Source organism: Nerophis ophidion, linkage group LG15 (assembly GCF_033978795.1).
Source record: "Nerophis ophidion isolate RoL-2023_Sa linkage group LG15, RoL_Noph_v1.0, whole genome shotgun sequence".
Taxonomy (NCBI): domain Eukaryota; kingdom Metazoa; phylum Chordata; class Actinopteri; order Syngnathiformes; family Syngnathidae; genus Nerophis; species Nerophis ophidion.
Window position 1 is genome coordinate 10469367 of NC_084625.1, and position 21456 is coordinate 10490822.

A 21456-nucleotide genomic window follows, 5' to 3' on the forward strand; every position below is an offset into this window, starting at 1 on the left:
CCACCACTACACCTCCTCACACCACCACCACTACACCTCCTCACACCACCACCACTACACCTCCTCACACATGTAATTTTTCTTTGAATTAATTTTTGCGTAGAATTAGCTAACACATGAAATACAAGCACATGACATTTATGCTAACTGCACGTTGACACCAGCCATAATACTCTGAACTAAAAAAATAAATAAATAAAAAAAATTGTGTATTTTACCGTAAACTAGTGTTGGTCCGATACCAATATTTTGGTACTGGTACCAAAATGTATTTCGATACTTTTCGGTACTTTTCGATACTTTTATAAATAAAGGGGACCACAAAAAATGTCGTCATTGGCTTTATTATTATTTTTTTTTAATCTTAGGGTACATTAAACATATGTTTATCATTGCAAGTTTGTCCATAAATAAAATACTTTACATACAAGACAACTTTTCTTTTATTAGTAAGTTAGTAGATAAAGGCTCCTAATTAGTCTGCTGACATTTACAGTAACATATTGTGTCATTTATAATTCTATTATTTTGTCAACATTATTAAGGACAAGCGGTAGAAAATGAATTATTAATCTACTTGTTCATTTGCTGTTAATATCTGCTTACTTTCTCTTTTAACATGTTCTATCTCCAAATGTAATCATCACTTATTCTTCTGTTGTTTGAGTGCTTTACATTAGTTTTGGATGATACCATAAATTTAGGTATGGATCCGATACCAAGTAGTTACAGCATCATACATTGGTCATATTCAAAGTCCTCATCTGTCCAGCGGCATATTTCCTGAGTTTATAAACATGATATTTTTTTTAAAATGGAAAAAAGATTTTGTGATGCTAAAAAATATTGATGTAATCATAGTATCAACGCCTGTACTTGGTATCATTACAGTGGATGTCAGGTGTAGAACCACCAATGGCATTTGTTTACATTGTGACGCCACTGAGCTACGGTAGTGAAGCATGTTTAGTTATTCCTCGTCCTGCAGTGATAATGATACCTTTAAGATACTTACTTTATTTGTCGAGAGGATTACTGATATAGATGAAACTAAAACACTGCTGACAGAACACCACTCTTTAGACCAGGGGTCACCAACGCGGTGCCTGCGGGCACCAGGTAGCCCGTAAGGACCAGATGAGTCGCCCGCTGGCCTGTTCTAAAAATAGCTCAAATAGCAGCACTTACCAGTGAGCTGCCTTTATTTTTTAAATTGTATTTATTTACTAGCAAGCTGGTCTCGCTTTGCTCGACATTTTTCATTCTAAGAGAGACAAAACTCAAATAGAATTTGAAAATCCAAGAAAATATTTTAAAGACTTGGTCTTCACTTGTTTAAATAAATTCATTTATTTTTTTTACTTTGCTTCTTGTAACTTTCAGAAAGACAATTTTAGAGAAAATATACAACCTTAAAAATGATTTTAGGATTTTTAAACACATATACCTTTTTACCTTTTAAATTCCTTCCTCTTCTTTCCTGACAATTTAAATCAATGTTCAAGTATTTTTTTATTTAATTTTATTGTAAAGAATAATCAATACATTTAAGTTTAATTTTTCACTTTAGCTTCTGTTTTTTTCGACGAAAAATATTTGTGAAATATTTCTTCAAACTTATAATGATTAAAATTCAAAAAAAATATTCTGGCAAATCTAAAAAATCTGTAGAATCAAATTTAAATCTTATTTCAAAGTCTTTTTAATTTATTTTAAATTTTTTGTTCTGGAAAATCTAGAAGAAATAATGATTTGTCTTTGTTAGAAATATAGTTTGGTCCAATTTGTTATATATTCTCACAAAGTGCCGATTGGATTTTAACCTATTTAAAACATGTCATCAAAATTCTAAAATTAATCTTAATCAGGAAAAATTACTAATGATGTTCCATAACTTCCTTTTTTAAAAATGTTTTCAAAAAGATTCCAATTAGCTAGTTTTTCTATTCATTTTTTTCCGTTGAATTTTGAATTTTAAAAAGTCGAAATTGAAGATAAACTATGTTTCGAAAATTGTATTTAATTTTTTTTCGTGTTTTCTCCTCTTTTAAACCATTCAATTAAGGTTTTTTTTCATCATTTATTCTCTACAAACACTTTCCATAAAAGGAAAAAAAATGTACGATGGAATGACAAACAGAAATACCCATTTTTTTTATATATACAGATTTATTTATTAAAGGTAAATTGAGCAAATTGGCTATTTCTGGCAATTTATTTAAGTGTGTATCAAACTGGTAGCCCTTCGCATTAATCAGTACCCAAGAAGTAGCTCTTGCTTTCCAAAAGGTTGGTAAACCCTGCTTTAGACCACCTTAGCCGTGAGCACGACTGTAACTTCCAGCTACTAAACTCTAAGAAAATAGTTTTCCATATCCACATTTTCACACTTTTCACTATTTTCACACACATTTTCCTTCCTGCCTTTCAGCGATGGCGAAGAGCTGCTGGTCCAGCGCCATGACTCCCGTCTGCCTCGCCTTTTCCAACACACCGTCCTACCGATGCTGGCGTTTCCGGCGTCTGACAAGGTTTGATGTGTTGAAGCGTGATGTTTTTTTCCCCTTTGAAAAATCTCCCACGATCAACATCATGTTTGTTTACACTGATTTCCAACCGGCATGTGTGAGAAAAGGAGCGCTTGATTTGCTCACTTTAACCTCCATACAGCACAAAATGGATATTTTAATCTTATTGGATCATTTTTGTGTGTGTTTTAGTATTATAATTCATCATATCAACCTTATCGTGCGCCCCTACTTTTTCGGTTCCTGGGGAACCAAAAAAACTTGTACAAAACCCAATGCCAGTGAAGTTGGCACATTGTGTAAATGGTAAATAAAAAGAGAATACAATGATTTGCAAATCCTTTTTAATAGAATAAACTGCAAAGACAAGACATGTAATGTTCCAACTGAGAAACCTATTTTTGTTTTGTTGCAAATAATCATAAACTTAGAATTTAATGGCAGCAACACATTGCAAAACAGTTGTCACAGGGGCATTTTTACCACTGTGTTACATGGCCTTTCCTTTTAACAACACTCAGTAAACGTTTGGGAACTGAGGAGACACATTTTAGTATTTTAGGCTTCGTAATGAACCACACATTTTTAATCGGAGACAGGTTTGGACTACAGGCAGGCCAGTCGAGCACCCGCACTCTTTTACTACGAAGCCATGCTGTTGTAACACGTGGCTTGACACCGTCCTGCTGAAATAAGCAGGGGCGTCCATAATAATGTTGGTTGGATGGCAACATATGTTGCTCCAAAACCTGGTGCATTAATGGTGCCTTCACAGATGTGTAAGTTACCCATGCCTTGGGTACTAATACACCCCCATACCATCACAGATGCTGGCTTTTCAACTTTGCAACTATAACAATCCGGATAGTTATTTTCCTCTGTTCCAGAGGACATAACGTCCACAGTTTCCAAAAACAATATGAAATGTGGTCTCGTCAGACCACAGAACTCTTTTCCACTTTGGATCAGTCCATCTGAGATGAGCTGGAGCCCAGTGAAGCTGATGGCATTTCTGGGTCTTGTTGATAAATGGCTTTTCGCTTTGCATAGTAGAGTTTTAACTTGCACTTACAGACGTAGCGACAAACTGTAGTTAATGACTGGTTTTCTGACGTGTTCCATGTGGTGATATCCTTTACAAACTCATGTCGCTTTTTGATGCAGTACCGCCTGAGGGATCCAAGGTGCGTAATATCATCCCTTACGTGCCGTTCTCTTAAACATTTGATGATACTACAGACCTTAGATGGTGAAATCCCTAAACTCCTTGAGAAATGTTGTTCTTAAACAATTTCCCAAAGTGGTGACTCTCGCCCCATCCTTGTTTTGTGAATGACTGAGCATTTCACGGAAGCTGCTTTTTGTCAAGACTTGGACTGTGGGATAGTTTGTTTTTCCAACGCAAAGGGAAATTGGCACGGCGAAACGTGAATGTAAGTACATGTTTATTTTTATAAACACTATACTAACAAACTACAAAAGGAAGGAAACAAAAGGCACGCACGAGGGCGGAGAACACACTTGACTAGAAAATAAAAGACTTGCACAAAGGCTATAAACTTTAAACATGAAACAAAACACTTGCACGGTGGCATGAAGAAAACCAAAAACTTACCTGGCATGAGACAAGGGAATGAGCAGCATGGCTTGGCATGAATCGGGTTGAGGGATATGTAAAGTTGCCAGGCTGACCACCTGGCAACCACAGGTTTAAATAATGGCTATGATGATTGAAAACAGGTGCATGACATGAGGGCAAGGTGAAAACCGATGAGTTGGCATGGTAACAAAGAAAACAAGGAAGTGCAGGAACAGAAACAGAGTGTCCAAAAAATAAAAACAAACATGACAAAAATAAAACCTGATTCCATGGGCGTGACACTTTTATACCCAATCACGGCACCCGCCTGTACCCAATTAGACTGTCCAACTGTGGGATGCTCCTAATAAGCGTTTGATGAGCATTCCTCAACTTTCTTTTTTGCCACTTGTGCCAACTTTTTTTAAACATGCCGCAAATGAGCTAATATTTGCAAAAAATAACATTTTTCCAGTTTCAATGTTAAATATCCTGTCTTTGCAGTCTATTCAATTGAATATAGGTTGAAAAGGATTAGCAAATCATTGTATTCTGTTTTGATTTACCATTTACCCAACATGCCAACTTTTGCGATACAAGCAATCCTGCAGAGTGTTTGTGTGAGATATCATGTGTGATACAAGCGGTCCTGCAGAGTCTTTACTTGTGTGATATCATGTGTGACACAAGCGGTCCTGCAGAGTGTTTATTTGTGTGGTATCATGTGCAATACAAGCGATCCTGCAGCGTGTTCACTTGTGTGATATCATGCGCAATACAAGCGGTGCTGCAGCGTATTTACATGTGATGCCATGTGCAATACAAGCGGTCATGCATCGTGTTTACCTGTGTGTGTGATATCATGTGCGATACAAGCAGTCCTGCAGCGTGTTTACTTTTGTGTGATATCATGTGCAATACAAGTGGTCCTCTAGTGTGTTTACTTTTGTGATATCATGTGCGATACAAGCGGGCCTGCAGTGTGTGTTTGTGATACCATGTGTGATACAAGCGGTCCTGCATAGTGTCTACTAGTGTTATGTGCGATACAAGCGGTCCTGCAACGTGTTTGTGTGATATCATGTGTGACACAAGCGGTCCTGCAGAGTGTTTACTTGTGTGATATCATGCGCAATACAAGCGGCCCTGCATCGTGTTTACCTGTGTGAGTGATGTCACGTGCGATACAAGCAGACCTGCAGCGGGTTTACTTGTGTGTGATATCATGTGCAATACAATTGGTCCTCTAGCGTGTTTACTTGTGTGATATCATGTGCGATACAAGCGGGTCTGCAGCATGTGTGTGTGTGTGTGTGTGTGTGTGTGTGTGTGTGTGTGTGTGTGTGTGTTACAAGCGGTCCTGCAGAGTGTCTACTTGTGTTATGTGCGATACAAGCGGTCCTGTAGCATGTTTACTTGTGAGATATCATGTGCGATACAAGCAACCCTGCATCGTGTTTACCTGTGTGTGAGATATGAGTGATACAGTGATACAAGAGGTCCTGCATGTCTACTTGTATGATATAATGTGTGATACAAGCGGTCCTGCAACGTGTTTACCTGTGTGATATCATGCGCGTTACAAGCGGGCCTGCAGCGTGTGTGTGTGTTACAAGCGGTCCTGCAGAGTGTCTACTTGTGTTATGTGCGATACAAGCGGTCCTGCAGCGTGTTTACTTGTGAGATATAATGTGCGATACAAGCGGTCCTGCATCGTTTACCTGTGTGTGAGGCATGATGTGCGATACAAGCAATCCTGCATAGTGTTTACCTGTGTGAGTGATGTCATGTGCGATACAAGCAGACCTGCAGCGCGTTTACTTGTGTGTGATATCATGTGCAATACAAGTGGTCCTCTAGCGTGTTTACTTGTGTGATATCATGTGCGATACAAGCGGGCCTGCAGCATGTGTGTGTGTGTGTGTTACAAGCGGTCCTGCAGAGTGTCTACTTGTGTTATGTGCGATACAAGCGGTCCTGCAGCATGTTTACTTGTGAGATATAATGTGCGATACAAGCGGTCCTGCATCGTTTACCTGTGTGTGAGGCATGATGTGCGATACAAGCAATCCTGCATAGTGTTTACCTGTGTGAGTGATGTCACGTGCGATACAAGCAGACCTGCAGCGCGTTTACTTGTGTGTGATATCATATGCAATACAATTGGTCCTCTAGCGTGTTTACTTGTGTGATATCATGTGCGATACAAGCGGGCCTGCAGCATGTGTGTGTGTGTGTGTGTGTGTGTGTGTGTGTGTGTGTGTGTGTGATACAAGCGGTCATGCAGAGTGTCTACTTGCGTTATGTGCGATACAAGCGGTCCTGTAGCATATTTACTTGAGAGATATCATGTGCGATACAAGCGGCCCTGCATCGTGTTTACCTGTGTGTGAGGCATGATGTGCGATACAAGCAATCCTGCATCGTGTTTACCTGTGTGAGTGATATCACGTGCGATACAAGCAGACCTGCAGCGCGTTTACTTGTGTGTGATATCATGTGCAATACAAGTGGTCCTCTAGCGTGTTTACTTGTGTGATATCATGTGCAATACAAGTGGTCCTCTAGCGTGTTTACTTGTGTGATATCATGTGCGATACAAGCGGGCCTGCAGCGTGTGTGTGTCTGTGTGTGTGTGTGTGAGTGTGATACAAGTGGTCCTGCAGAGTGTCTACTTGTGTTATGTGCGATAAGAGCGGTCCTGTAGCATGTTTACTTGTGAGATATCATGTGCGATACAAGCGGCTCTGCATCGTCTTTACCTGTGTGTGAGGCATGATGTGCGATACAAGCAATCCTGCATACTGTTTACCTGTGTGAGTGATATCACGTGCGATACAAGCAGACCTGCAGCGCGTTTACTTGTGTGTGATATCATATGCAATACAATTGGTCCTCTAGCGTGTTTACTTGTGTGATATCATGTGCGATACAAGCGGGCCCGCAGCATGTGTGTGTGTGTGTGTGTGTGTGTGTGTGTGTGTGTGTGTGTGTGTGTGTGTGTGTGTGTGTGTGTGTGTGTGTGTGTGTGTGTGATACAAGCGGTCATGCAGAGTGTCTACTTTTGTTATGTGCGATACAAGCGGTCCTGTAGCATGTTTACTTGAGAGATATCATGTGTGATACAAGCGGCCCTGCATCGTGTTTACCTGTGTGTGAGGCATGATGTGCGATACAAGCAATCCTGCATCGTGTTTACCTGTGTGAGTGATATCACGTGCGATACAAGCAGACCTGCAGCGCGTTTACTTGTGTGTGATATCATATGCAATACAATTGGTCCTCTAGCGTGTTTACTTGTGTGATATCATGTGCGATACAAGCGGGCCTGCAGCATGTGTGTGTGTGTGTGTGTGTGTGTGTGTGTGTGTGTGTGTGTGTGTGTGTGTGTGTGTGTGTGATACAAGCGGCCCTGCATCGTGTTTACCTGTGTGTGAGGCATGATGTGCGATACAGGCAGACCTGCAGCGCGTTTACTTGTGTGTGATATCATGTGCAATACAAGTGGTCCTCTAGCGTGTTTACTTGTGTGTGATTCCATGTGCGATACAAGCGGTCATGCATCGTGTTTACTTGTGTGTGTGATATCATGTGCAATACAAGAAGCCCTGCAACGTGTTTACTTGTGTGTGATGTCATGTGCAATACAAGTGGTCCTCTAGCGTGTTTACTTGTGTGATATCATTTGTAATACAAACGGGCCTGCAGCGTATTTACTTGTGTGTGTGTGTGATATCATGTGTGATACAAGCGGTCCTGCATAGTGTCTACTTGAGTTATGTGCGATACAAGCGGTCCTGCAACGTGTTTACTTGTGTGATATCATGCGCATTACAAGTGGTCCTCTAGCGTGTTTACTTGTGTGATATCATGTGCAATACAAGTGGTCCTCTAGCGTGTTTACTTGTGTGATATCATGTGCAATACAAGTGGGCCTGAAGCGCGTGAGTGTGTGTGTGTGTGTGTGTGTGTGTGTGTGTGATATCATGAGCATTACAAGCGGTGCTGAAGCGTGTTTACTTGTGTGTGATGCCATGTGCGATACAAGCAGTCCTGCATCGTTTTTAACTGTGTGTGTGTGATATCATGTGTGATACAAGCGGTCCTGCATACTGTCTACTTGAGTTATGTGCGATACAAGCGGTCCTGCAGCGTGTTTACCTGTGTGTGTGTGTGCGTGTGTGTGTGATATCATGTGTGATACAAGCGGTCCTGCATACTGTCTACTTGAGTTATGTGCGATACAAGCGGTCCTGCAACGTGTTTACTTGTGTGATATCATGCGCATTACAAGCGGTGCTGAAGCGTGTTTACTGGTGTGTGATGCCATGTGCGATACAAGCAGTCCTGCATCGTTTTTAACTGTGTGTGTGATGTCATGTGCGATACAAGCAGTCCTGCAGCGTGTTTACTTGTGTGTGATATCATGTGCAATACAAGTGGTCCTCTAGCGTGTTTACTTGTGTGATATCATTTGTAATACAAGCGGGCCTGCAGCGTGTTTACCTGTGTGTGTGTGTGTGTGTGTGTGTGTGTGTGTGTGTGTGTGTGTGTGTGTGTGATATCATGTGTGATACAAGCGGTCCTGCAGCGTGTTTACCTGTGTGCGTGTGTGTGTGATATCATGTGTGATACAAGCGGTCCTGCATAGCGTCTACTTGTGTTTTGTGCGATACAAGAGGTCCTGCAACGTGTTTACTTGTGTGATATCACGCGCATTACAAGCGGTGCTGAAGCGTGTTTACTTGTGTGTGATGCCATGTGCGATACAAGCAGTCCTGCATCGTTTTTAACTGTGTGTGTGATGTCATGTGCAATACAAGCAGTCCTGCAGCGTGTTTACTTGTGTGTGATATCATGTGCAATACAAGTGGTCCTCTAGCGTGTTTACTTGTGTGATATCATGCGCATTACAAGCGGTGCTGAAGCGTGTTTACTTGTGTGTGATGCCATGTGCGATACAAGCAGTCCTGCATCGTTTTTAACTGTGTGTGTGATGTCATGTGCAATACAAGCAGTCCTGCAGCGTGTTTACTTGTGTGTGATATCATGTGCAATACAAGTGGTCCTCTAGCGTGTTTACTTGTGTGATATCATGCGCATTACAAGCGGTGCTGAAGCGTGTTTACTTGTGTGTGATGCCACGTGCGATACAAGCAGTCCTGCAGCGTGTTTACTTGTGTGATATCATGTGCAATACAAGTGGTCCTCTAGCGTGTTTACTTGTGTGATATCATTTGTAATACAAGCGGGCCTGCAGCGTGTTTACCTGTGTGTGTGTGTGTGTGTGATATCATGTGCGATACAAGCGGTCCTGCAACGTGTTTACTTGTGTGATATCATTTGTAATACAAGCGGGCCTGCAGCGTGTTTACCTGTGTGTGAGATGCCATGTGCGATACAAGCAGTCCTGCAGCGTGTTTACTTGTGTGTGATATCATGTGCAATACAAGCGGTCCTGCAGCGTGTTTACCTGTGTGTGTGTGTGCGTGTGTGTAATATCATGTGTGATACAAGCGGTCCTGCATAGTGTCTACTTGAGTTATGTGCGATACAAGCGGTCCTGCAACGTGTTTACTTGTGTGATATCATGCGCATTACAAGTGGTGCTGAAGCGTGTTTACTTGTGTGTGATGCCATGTGCGATACAAGCAGTCCTGTAGCATGTTTACTGTGTGTGATGTCATGTGTGATACAAGCAGTCCTCTAGCGTGTTTACTTGTGTGATATCGTGTAATACAAGCGGGCCTGCAGCGTGTTTACCTGTGTGTGTGTGTGTGTGTGTGATATCATGTGCGATACAAGCGGTCCTGCAACGTGTTTACTTGTGTGATATCAAGCACATTACAAGCGGTGCTGAAGCGTGTTTACTTGTGTGTGATGCCATGTGCGATACAAGCAGTCCTGCAGCGTGTTTACTTGTATGTGTGTGATATCATGTGCAATACAAGTGGTCCTCTAGCGTGTTTACTTGTGTGATATCGTGTAATACAAGCGGGCCTGCAGCGTGTTTACCTGTGTGTGTGCGTGCGATATCATGTGTGATACAAGCGGTCCTGCATAGTGTCTACTTGAGTTATGTGCGATACAAGCGGTCCTGCAACGTGTTTACTTGTGTGATATCATGCACATTACAAGCGGTGCTGAAGCGTGTTTACTTGTGTGTGATGCCATGTGCGATACAAGCAGTCCTGCATCGTTTTTAACTGTGTGTGATGTCATGTGCAATACAAGTGGTCCTCTAGCGTGTTTACTTGTGTGATGTCATGTGTAATACAAGCGGTCCTGCAGCGTGTTTACCTGTGAGTGTGTGGTATCATGTGTGATACAAGCGGTCCTGCAGCGTGTTTACCTGTGTGTGTGCGTGTGTGTGTGATATCATGTGTGATACAAGCGGTCCTGCATAGTGTCTACTTGAGTTATGTGCGATACAAGCGGTCCTGCAACGTGTTTACTTGTGTGATATCATGCGCATTACAAGCGGTGCTGAAGCGTGTTTACTTGTGTGTGTGTGTGTGTGTGATAAAAGCAGTCCTGCAACGTGTTTACTTGTGTGTAATATCATGTGTGATACAAGTGGTCCTCTAGCGTGTTTACTTGTGTGATATCGTGTAATACAAGCGGGCCTGCAGCGTGTTTACCTGTGTGTGTGTGTGTGAGATATCATGTGCGATACAAGCAGTCCTGCAGCGTGTTTACTTGTGTGTGATATCATGTGCAATACAAGTGGTCCTCTAGCGTGTTTACTTGTGTGATATCGTGTAATACAAGCGGGCCTGCAGCGTGTTTACCTGTGTGTGTGCGTGCGATATCATGTGTGATACAAGCGGTCCTGCATAGTGTCTACTTGAGTTATGTGCGATACAAGCGGTCCTGCAACGTGTTTACTTGTGTGATATCATGCACATTACAAGCGGTGCTGAAGCGTGTTTACTTGTATGTGATGCCATGTGCGATACAAGCAGTCCTGCATCGTTTTTAACTGTGTGTGATGTCATGTGCAATACAAGTGGTCCTCTAACGTGTTTACTTGTGTGATACCATGTGTAATACAAGCGGTCCTGCAGCGTGTTTACCTGTGAGTGTGTGATATCATGTGTGATACAAGCGGTCCTGCAGCGTGTTTACCTGTGTGTGTGCGTGTGTGTGTGATATCATGTGTGATACAAGCGGTCCTGCATAGTGTCTACTTGAGTTATGTGCGATACAAGCGGTCCTGCAACGTGTTTACTTGTGTGATATCATGCGCATTACAAGCGGTGCTGAAGCGTGTTTACTTGTGTGTGTGTGTGTGTGTGATACAAGCAGTCCTGCAACGTGTTTACTTGTGTGTAATATCATGTGTGATACAAGTGGTCCTCTAGCGTGTTTACTTGTGTGATATCGTGTAATACAAGCGGGCCTGCAGCGTGTTTACCTGTGTGTGTGTGTGTGATATCATGTGCGATACAAGCAGTCCTGCAGCGTGTTTACTTGTGTGTGATATCATGTGCAATACAAGTGGTCCTCTAGCGTGTTTACTTGTGTGATATCATGTGTAATACAAGCGGTCCTGCATAGTGTCTACTTGAGTTATGTGCGATACAAGCGGTCCTGCAACGTGTTTACTTGTGTGATATCATGCGCATTACAAGCGGCGCTGAAGCGTGTTTACTTGTGTGTGATGCCATGTGCGATACAAGCAGTCCTGCAGCGTGTTTACTTGTGTGTGATATCATGTGCAACACAAGTGGTCCTCTAGCGTGTTTACTTGTGTGATATCATGTGTAATACAAGCGGTCCTGCAGCGTGTTTACCTGTGTGTGTGTGTGTGTGTGTGATATCATGTGTGATACAAGCGGTCCTGCAGCGTGTTTACCTGTGTGCGTGTGTGTGTGTGTGATATCATGTGTGATACAAGCGGTCCTGCAGCGTGTTTACCTGTGTGTGTGCGTGTGTCTGTGATATCATGTGTGATACAAGCGGGCCTGCATAGTGCCTACTTGAGTTATGTGCGATACAAGCGGTCCTGCAACGTGTTTACTTGTGTGATATCATGCGCATTACAAGCGGTGCTGAAGCGTGTTTACTTGTGTGTGATGCCATGTGCGATACAAGCAGACCTGCAGCGTGTTTACTTGTGTGTGATATCATGTGCAATACAAGTGGTCCTCTAGCGTGTTTACTTGTGTGATATCATGTGTAATACAAGCGGGACTGCAGCGTATTTACCTGTGTGTGTGTGTGTGTGTGTGTGTGTGATACAAGCGGTCCTGCATAGTGTCTACTTGAGTTATGTGCGATACAAGCGGTCCTGCAACGTGTTTACTTGTGTGATATCATGCGTATTACAAGCGGTGCTGAAGCGTGTTTACTTGTTCGTGATGCCATGTGCGATACAAGCAGTCCTGCATCGTTTTTAACTGTGTGTGTGATGTCATGTGCGATACAAGCAGTCCTGCAGCGTGTTTACTTGTGTGTGATATCATGTGCAATACAAGTGGTCTTCTAGCGTGTTTACTTGTGTGATATCATGTGTAATACAAGCGGGCCTGCAGCGTGTTTACCTGTGTGTGTGTGTGTGTGTGTGTGTGTGTGTGTGTGTGTGTGTGTGTGTGTGTGTGTGTGTGATGCAAGCGTTCATGCAGTGTCTACTTGTGTTATGTGCGATACAAGCGGTCCTGTTACATGTTTACTTGTGAGATATCATGTGCGATACAAGCGGTCCTGCATCGTGTTTACCTGTGTGTGAGATATGAGTGATACAAGAGGTCCTGCATGTCTACTTGTATGATATAATGTGTGATACAAGCAGTCCTGCATCGTGCTTAACTGTGTGTGAGATATCATGTGCGATACAAGCAGTGTAGGGGTGAGTATTTAAGGACACACCACTTGACAAATGAGCATTGATCCACAAGGAGGTTGTCGTGAATCTCTGCTAAAAAGGCTGCAGAGAGGCCATTAAAAGGCAAATGTGATTATTTCTCCTGGGCCTAAAGCGATGTGACACAGAGATTACTCGGGCTCCTGGCGGCTAATACGACTCGTCACTCGGAGGAAATATCCGGGGGACGGCGGGACTGACAAAAAGACTCTCGTCTAATAGACTATTTGTCGGCGGCAGAGATAGCGCTAAGTGATCTATCGCTTCAGCGCAAACAAGCGTGCTTTATCTGGCCTCGCCCGCCCTTTTGCCAGCTTTATCACTTTGCTGGAGTGTCCTTTCAAAATAAAGCGCCAATCATACATCGGCGCCGCCAGAAAAGGCTCATATTTGTTAAAAAAAAAAAAAAAGCATGTTAAAGAGGGGTAAAAAAAAATAAAAAATCCATGTCGTTTCCTGGAAATTGTTTTGATAGGATACCCGGCCCCCGTGGAGTGACATTTAACTACGTGCGCAACCTTTTCCGCCGCGCTGCACTCCTGCCTTTTACGCCGCCTTGCTGGGTGCTAACCGCAGAAGACAACACGCGGGTCACGCTAAAGGTTGCGTCTTCAGCCGTGTCACAGGAATCAAACACGCACGCCTATTAGCATTTGGCGAGTGAGCCGGCGCCGTGTCGGCGGGGATAGCAAGTGTGGGAGGATGTTTGCGTGTCAAATGTGCGATACAAGCAATCCTGCATCGCGTTTACATGTGTGTGAGATATCATGTGCGATACAAGCGGTCCTGTAGCGTGTTTACCTGCTTGATATGTGTGATACAAGCAGTTTTGCCGCATGTTTACTTGTGATACCATGTGCGATACAAGCAATCCTGCAGTGTTTATTTGTGTGTGATATCATGTGTGATACAAGCGGTCCTGTAGCGTGTTTACTTGTGATATCTTGTGCGTTACAAGCGGTCATGCAGCTTGTTTACCTGTGTGTGATACCATGTGCAATACAAGCGGTCCTGCGGAGGATTTGTGTGTGATATCAAGTGCAATACAAGCGGTCCTGCAGAGTATTTACTTCTGTGGCATCATGTGCGATACAACCGGTCCTGCAACGTGTTTACCTGTGTGTGACAATATGTGCGATACAAGCAGCGCTGCAGAGTGTTTACTTGTGTAGTATCATGTGCGATACAAGCGGTCCTGCAGAGTGTTGACTTGTGTGATATCATGTACACTACAAGCGGTCCTGCCTTGTGTGATATCATGTGCAATACAAGCGGTCCTGCAGCGTGTTGACTTGTGTGATATCATGTGCAATACAAGCGGTCCTGCAGCGTGTTTACTTGTGTGATATCATGTGCAATACAAGGGGTCCTGCAGCGTGTTTTCCTGTGTGTGAGATATCATGTGCGATACAAGCGGTCCTGTAGCGTGTTTACCTGCTTGATATGTGTGATACAAGAAGTTTTTGCCGCATGTTTACTTGTGATACCATGTGCGATACAAGCAATCCTGCAGTGTTTATTTGTGTGTGATACAAGCGGTCCTGTAGCGTGTTTACTTGTGATATCTTGTGCGTTACAAGCGGTCATGCAGCTTGTTTACCTGTGTGTGATACCATGTGCAATACAGGCGGTCCTGCGGAGGATTTGTGTGTGATATCAAGTGCAATACAAGCGGTCCTGCAGAGTGTTTACTTCTGTGGCATCATGTGCGATACAAGCAATCCTGCATCGCGTTTACATGTGTGTGAGATATCATGTGCGATACAAGCGGTCCTGTAGTGTGTTTACCTGCTTGATATGTGTGATACAATCAGTTTTGCCGCATGTTTACTTGTGATACCATGTGCGATACAAGCAATCCTGCAGTGTTTATTTGTGTGTAATATCATGTGTGATACAAGCGGTCCTGCAGCATGGTTTCCTGTGTGTGAGATATCATGAGCGACACAAGCGGTCCTGTAGCGTGATATCTTGTGCGTTACAAGCGGTCCTGCAGCTTGTTTACCTGTGTGATGTCATGCGCGATACAAGTAATCTTGCAGAGTGTTTTCTCATGTGTTTTGTGCGATACAAGCGGTCCTGTAGTGTGTTTACCTGCTTGATATGTGTGATACAAGCAGTTTTGCCGCATGTTTACTTGTGATACCATGTGCGATACATGCAGTCCTGCAGCGTGTCTACTTGTGTGCTATCATTCACAATACAAGTGGTCCTGCAGAGTGTTTATTTGTGATATCATGTGCGATACAAGCGGTCATGCATCGTGTTTACTTGTGATATTATGTGCGATACAAGCGGTCCTGCAGCGTGTTTACGTGTGTGTGTGTGTATGTGTGATACAAGCATTTTTGCAGCGTGTTTACTTTTGCGATGTAAGCAATCTTGCAGAGTGTTTGTGTGAGATATCATGTGTGATACAAGCGGCGCTAAGGAGTGTTTACTTGTGTGGTATCATGTGCGATACAAGCGGACCTACAGCATGTCTACTTGTGTGATGTCATGCGCGATACAAGCGGTCTTGTAGAGTGTTTTCTCATGTTATGTGCAATACAAGCGGTCCTGCAGCGTGTTATAGACTAAAAAATAGCTTTTACCCAAGAGCCATAGTAGCATTAAACAGGCACTGAGTGAGCACAATATGTCCATCATGTCCTCATGTGTAATGTTTAAATGTTTTTCTATTTTTTCGGACTACAATGTGCAATAATGTTTTATGTGTGTGTGTATATGTATTCATATGCATGCAGATATGCATCTGTGTGGATACATATACATAGATACATCTGTCATCTCTATCTTTTTTTTTTTTACTATTTATACTACCATATTGTATATGCACCTTAGGAGGAGCTGCTCCAATTTCGTTGTTCTTTGAACCTGTTCATTGCTATAATCACAATAAAACTCTATTCTATTCTATTTACTTGTGTGGTATTATGTCTGATACAAGTGGCCCTGCAGCGTGTTTAATTGTGTGATATCATGTGCAATACAAGCGGTCCTGCAGTGTGTTGACTTGTGTGTGATATCATGTGCGATACAAGCGGTCCTGCAGCGTGTTTACTTGTGTGATGCCATGTGCGATACAAGCAGTCCTGCAGCGTGTCTACTTGTGTGCTATCATGCACAATACAAGTGGTCCTGCAGAGTGTTTATTTGTGATATCGTGCGATACAAGCGGTCCTGCAGCGTGTTTACTTGTGTGTGATGGCGGTCCTGCAGCGTGTTTACTTGTGTGTGATGTCATGTGCGATACAAGTGGTCCTGCAGAGTGTTTATTTGTGATATCGTGCGATACAAGCGGTCCTGCAGCGTGTTTACTTGTGTGTGATGGCGGTCCTGCAGCGTGTTTACTTGTGTGTGATGCCATGTGCGATACAAGCAGTCCTGCAGCGTGTCTACTTGTGTGCTATCATGCACAATACAAGTGGTCCTGCAGAGTGTTTATTTGTGATATCGTGCGATACAAGCGGTCCTGCAGCGTGTTTACTTGTGTGTGATGGCGGTCCTGCAGCGTGTTTACTTGTGTGTGATGTCATGTGCGATACAAGCGGTCCTGCAGCGTGTTTAACTGTGTGTGTGTGTGTGTGTGATATGTGTAATACAAGCATTCTTGCAGCGTGTTTACTTTTGCGATACAAGCAATCTTGCAGAGTGTTTGTGTGAGATATCATGTGTGATACAAGCGGTCCTGCAGAGTGTTTACTTGTGCGATACAAGCGGTCCTGCAGAGTGTTTACTTGTGCGATACAAGCGGTCCTGCAGCGTGTTTAACTGTGTGTGTGATATAATGTGTAATACAAGCATTCTTGCAGCGTGTTTACTTTTGCGATACAAGCAATCCTGCAGAGTGTTTGTGTGAGATATCATGTGTGATACAAACATTCTTGCAACGTGTTTACTGTGTGTGTGTGTGTGTGTGTGTGTGTGTGTGTGTGTGTGTGTGTGTGTGTGGTACAAGCATTCTTGCAGCGTGTTTACTTTTGCGATACAAGCAATCTTGCAGAGTGTTTGTGTGAGATATCATGTGCGATACAAGCGGTCCTGCAGCGTGTTCACATGTGTGATATCATGCGCAATACAAGCGGTGCTGCATCGTGTTTACCTGTGTGTGTGTGTGTGTGTGTGATATCGTGCGATACAAGCAGTCCTGCAGCGTGTTTGCTTGTGTGTGATATCATGTGCAATACAAGTGGTCCTATAGCGTATTTACTTGTGTGATATCATGTGCGATACAAGCGGGCCTGCAACGTGTTTACTGTGTGTGTGTGTGTGTGTGTGTGTGTGTGTGTGTGTGTGTGTGTGTGTGTGTGTGTGTGATACAAGCATTCTTGCAGCGTGTTTACTTTTGCGATACAAGCAATCCTGCAGTGTTTGTGTGAGATATTATGTGTGATACAAGCGATCCTGCAGCGTGCCTACTTGTGTGATATCATGTGCGATACAAGCGGTCCTGCAGAGTGTTAACCTGTGCGTGTAAATTCCTGGGTCTAACTGGCGAGGCGGCCGCCCCCTGATTGGACGTGAGCGGCTAAATATCCCGTGATGAATGAAAAGGTCTCGCTCTCCGTGTCACCTTCACGGCCGCCATCCTCACACGTCCCTCCGGACCTCGCCGAGCGCGGCGGTACAGCTGACGTTTACGGCCATGTTTAAATGCTGCTGTTGACCTCGTTAGGCGTTACAGCCGTTCAACTACGAGAGCACGGCAGGGATGAACGATGCATAAATATTCTCAAATGATTTGAAGTGAATTTTATTTATATAGCGCTTTTATTTTAGAAACCCAGTATCTAAGTTGCATTTAAACCAGTGTGGGTGGCACTGGGCGCAGGTGGGCAAAGCGTCTTGCCCAAGGACACAACGGCAGTGACTAAGATGGCGGAAGTGGGGATCGAACCTGGAACCCTCTACCAACAGAGCTATACCGCCTAATTTCATTTGAAACCTGTATATATTTAAATTTATTTATAATTGTAATGAAATAAAATAGCAGGGATGTACCCCTTGTCAATATTATAATATAATTAATATAAATATAGCTTATGATTGGACTGGTGTGTGCAAAACCCCTAAACCAGTGAAGTTAGCACATTGTGTAAATGGTAAATAAAAACAATACTATGATTTGCAAATCCTTTTCAACTTATATTCAATTGAATGGACTGCAAAGACAAGATATTTAATGTTCAAACTGGTAAAAATGTGTTTTGTTTTGCAAATATTAGCTCATTTGGAATTTGATGCCTGCGACATGTTTGGAAAAAGCTGGCAAAAAAGACTGGGAAAGTTGAGGAAAGCTCATCAAACACTTATTTAGAACATCCCACTAGGTGAACAGGATTTTGGATTTGCAACTCGTCTCTTTTGCACGGATAGAGAAGTACTACTTTGGCACAATTGATAATAACTATAGCAACGGCCCTTAAGCATAGGAGTTGTGTGATCATTTAGACATAATTATTCGAACCGACATTATGACAATTTTTTTTCCAGCAATCCCCTTTGGATTATACTCAGGATGATTTCCAAGACACGCTCAAAGTTGTTTATTAGACATATTAATTGATTGAAGCTTTTATTAGTAGATTGCACAGTACAGTACATATTCCGTACAATTGACCACTAAATGGTAACACCCGAATAAGTTTTTCAACTTGTTTAAGTCGGGGTCCACGCTAATTAATTCATGGTAAGTGGTCAATGACTTATGAACAATTGCTCGCCGACGACTTGCTTGATTCCTTGCTCCATTATTTTTCACCGAATCTTGCCCAAATTCGTCGCACACGAGATTGCCAGCCACCGAAAGGTGTTTACCAAGTTGTGTGGCGATTGGGCGAAACGCCGCCAAGTTACGGCGCGTTGTTTTGCAGCGCGGCCTGTGCGAGAAATTCCAAATTGGACCGACTCATGGGGTTTAACAATATTTGTCAGAAAAATAATAGCACTTATTTGGGACATCCCACAAGGTGAACAGGATATTGGATTTGCAAGTCGTCTCTTTTGCACAGATAGAGTACTACTTAGACACAATTGATAATAACTATAGCAACGGCCCTCAAGCATAGGAATTGTGTGATCATTTAGACATAATTATTGGAAAAGACATTATGACAATTAATTTTTTTTCCAGCACTCCCCTTTGGGTTGTGCTCCGGATGATTTGCAAGACACGCTCAAATGTGTATGATTATTAGACAAATTGATTGATTGAAGCTTTTATTAGTAGATTGCACAGTACAGTACATATTCCGTGCAATTGACCACTAAATGGTAACACCCCGAATAAGTTTTTCCACTTAAGTCAACGTTAATCAATTCATGGTAAGTGGTCAATGACTTATGGACAATTGCTCACTGACGACTTGCTTGATTCCTTGCTCCATTATTTTTCACCCAATCTTGCCTGAATTCATCGCACACGAGCTTCCCAGCCACCGAAAGGTGTGTACCAAGTTGTGTGGCGATTGGGCGAAACGCCGCCAAGTTACGGCGCGTTGTTTTGCAGCGCGGCCTGTGCAAGAAATTCCAAGTCAGATGGACTCATTGGGTTTAACAATATTTGTCTGAAAAATAATAGCACTTATTTGGAACATCCCACAAGGATAAACAGGATTTTGGATTTACAAGTTGTCTCTTTTGCATGGATAGAGAAGTACTACTTCAACACAATTGATAATAACTATAGCAACGACCCTTAAGCATAAGAATTGTGTGATCATTTAGACATAATTATTCGACATAATTATTCGAACAGACATTATGACAATTTTTTTTCCAGCACTCCCCTTTGGATTGTGCTCCGATGATTTGCAAGACACGCTCAAAGTTGTATGATTATTAGACAAATTGATTGATTGAAGCTTTTATTAGTAGATTGCACAGTACAGTACATATTCCGTACAATTGACCACTAAATGGTAAAACACGAATAAGTTTTTCAACTTGTTAAAGTCGGGGTCCACGTAAATCAATTCTTGGTAGATGGTCAGCAACTTATGGACAATTGCTCGCTGACGACTTCCTTGATTCCTTGCTCCATTATTTTTCACCCAGTCTTGCCCGAATTCGTCACACACAAGCTTCCCAGCCACCGAAAGGTGTGTACCAAGTTGTGTGGCGATTGGGCGAAACGCCGCCAAGTTACGGCGCGTTGTTTTGCAGTGCGGCCTGTGCGAGAAATTCCAAGTCAGACCGACTCATGGGGTTTAACAATATTTGTCAGAAAAATAATAGCACTTATTAGGAACATCCCACAAGGTTAACAGGATTTTGGATTTGCAAGTCGTCTCTTTTGCACGGATAGAGAAGTGCTACTTCGACACAATTGATAATAACTATAACAACGGCCCTTAACATAGGAATTGTGTGATCATTTAGACAGAATTATTCGAACAAAAGATATGACACTTTTTTTTCCTGCATTCCCCTTTGAATTGTGTTCGGAATGATTTGCAATACACGCTCAATGCTGTATTATTAGACAAATGGATTGATTGAAGCTTTTATTAGTAGATTGCACAGTACAGAATATATTCCGTACAATTGACCACTCAATGGTAACACCCAAGTAAGTTTTTCAACTTGTTTAAGTCGGGGTTCACGTTAATCAATTCATGGTAAATGGTCAGTGACTTACCTTGCTCCATATTTTTCACCCAATCTTGCCCGAATTCGTCACACACGAGCTTGCCAGCCACCGAAAGGTGTGTACCAAGTTGTGTGGCGATTGGGCAAAATGCCGTCAAGTTACGGCGCGTTGTTTTGCAGCGCGGCCTGTGCGAGAAATTCCAAGTCAGACAGACTCAAGGGATTTAACAATATTTGTCAGAAAAATAATAGCACTTATTTGGAACGTCCCACAAGGTGAACATGATATTGGATTTGCAAGTCGTCTCTTTTGCACAGATAGAGAAGTACTACTTCGACACAATTGATAATAACTATAGCAACGGCCCTTAAGCATAAGAATTGTGTGATCATTTAGACATAATTATTTGAACAGACATTATGAAAATTCATTTTTTTTTCCCAGCACTCCCCTTTGGATTGTGTTTAGGATGATTTGTAAGACACGCTCAAAGTTGTATGATTATTAGACAAATTGATTGATTGAAGCTTTTATTAGTAGATTGCACAGTACAGTACATATTCCGTGCAATTGACCACTAAATGGTAACACCCCGAGTAAGTTTTTCAACTTGTTTAAGTCGGGGTTCACGTTAATCCATTTATGGTAAATGGTCAGTGACTTACCTTGCTCCATGTTTTTCACCCAATCTTGGCCGAATTTGTTGCACACGAGCTCATCAGTCACCGAAAGGTATGTGGCGATTGGGTGAAACGCCGCCATGTTACTGTGTGGTATTTTGCAGCACGGCTTGGCCTGTGTGAGAAATTCCAAGTCAGATAAACTCATGGGGTTTAACAATATTTGTCTGAAAAATAATCGCTCTTATTTGGAACATCCCACAAGGTGA

At 42.6% G+C, this 21456-nt stretch overlaps 1 long non-coding RNA gene across 2 annotated transcripts in view; it reads left to right on the forward strand.

Moving 5' to 3' along the window:
- LOC133569825 (uncharacterized) overlaps nucleotides 1–21456 on the forward strand; it is a 302296-nt gene that overhangs the window by 157932 nt on the left and 122908 nt on the right. Inside the window, exon 3 of one of the 2 annotated variants that reach the window (XR_009809921.1) lies at nucleotides 2432–2531. This is a non-coding gene — a long non-coding RNA (uncharacterized LOC133569825). Of the gene's footprint in view, nucleotides 1–2431; nucleotides 3068–21456 lie in introns of those variants that run through there. The other variant, XR_009809922.1, reaches the window with a different exon arrangement.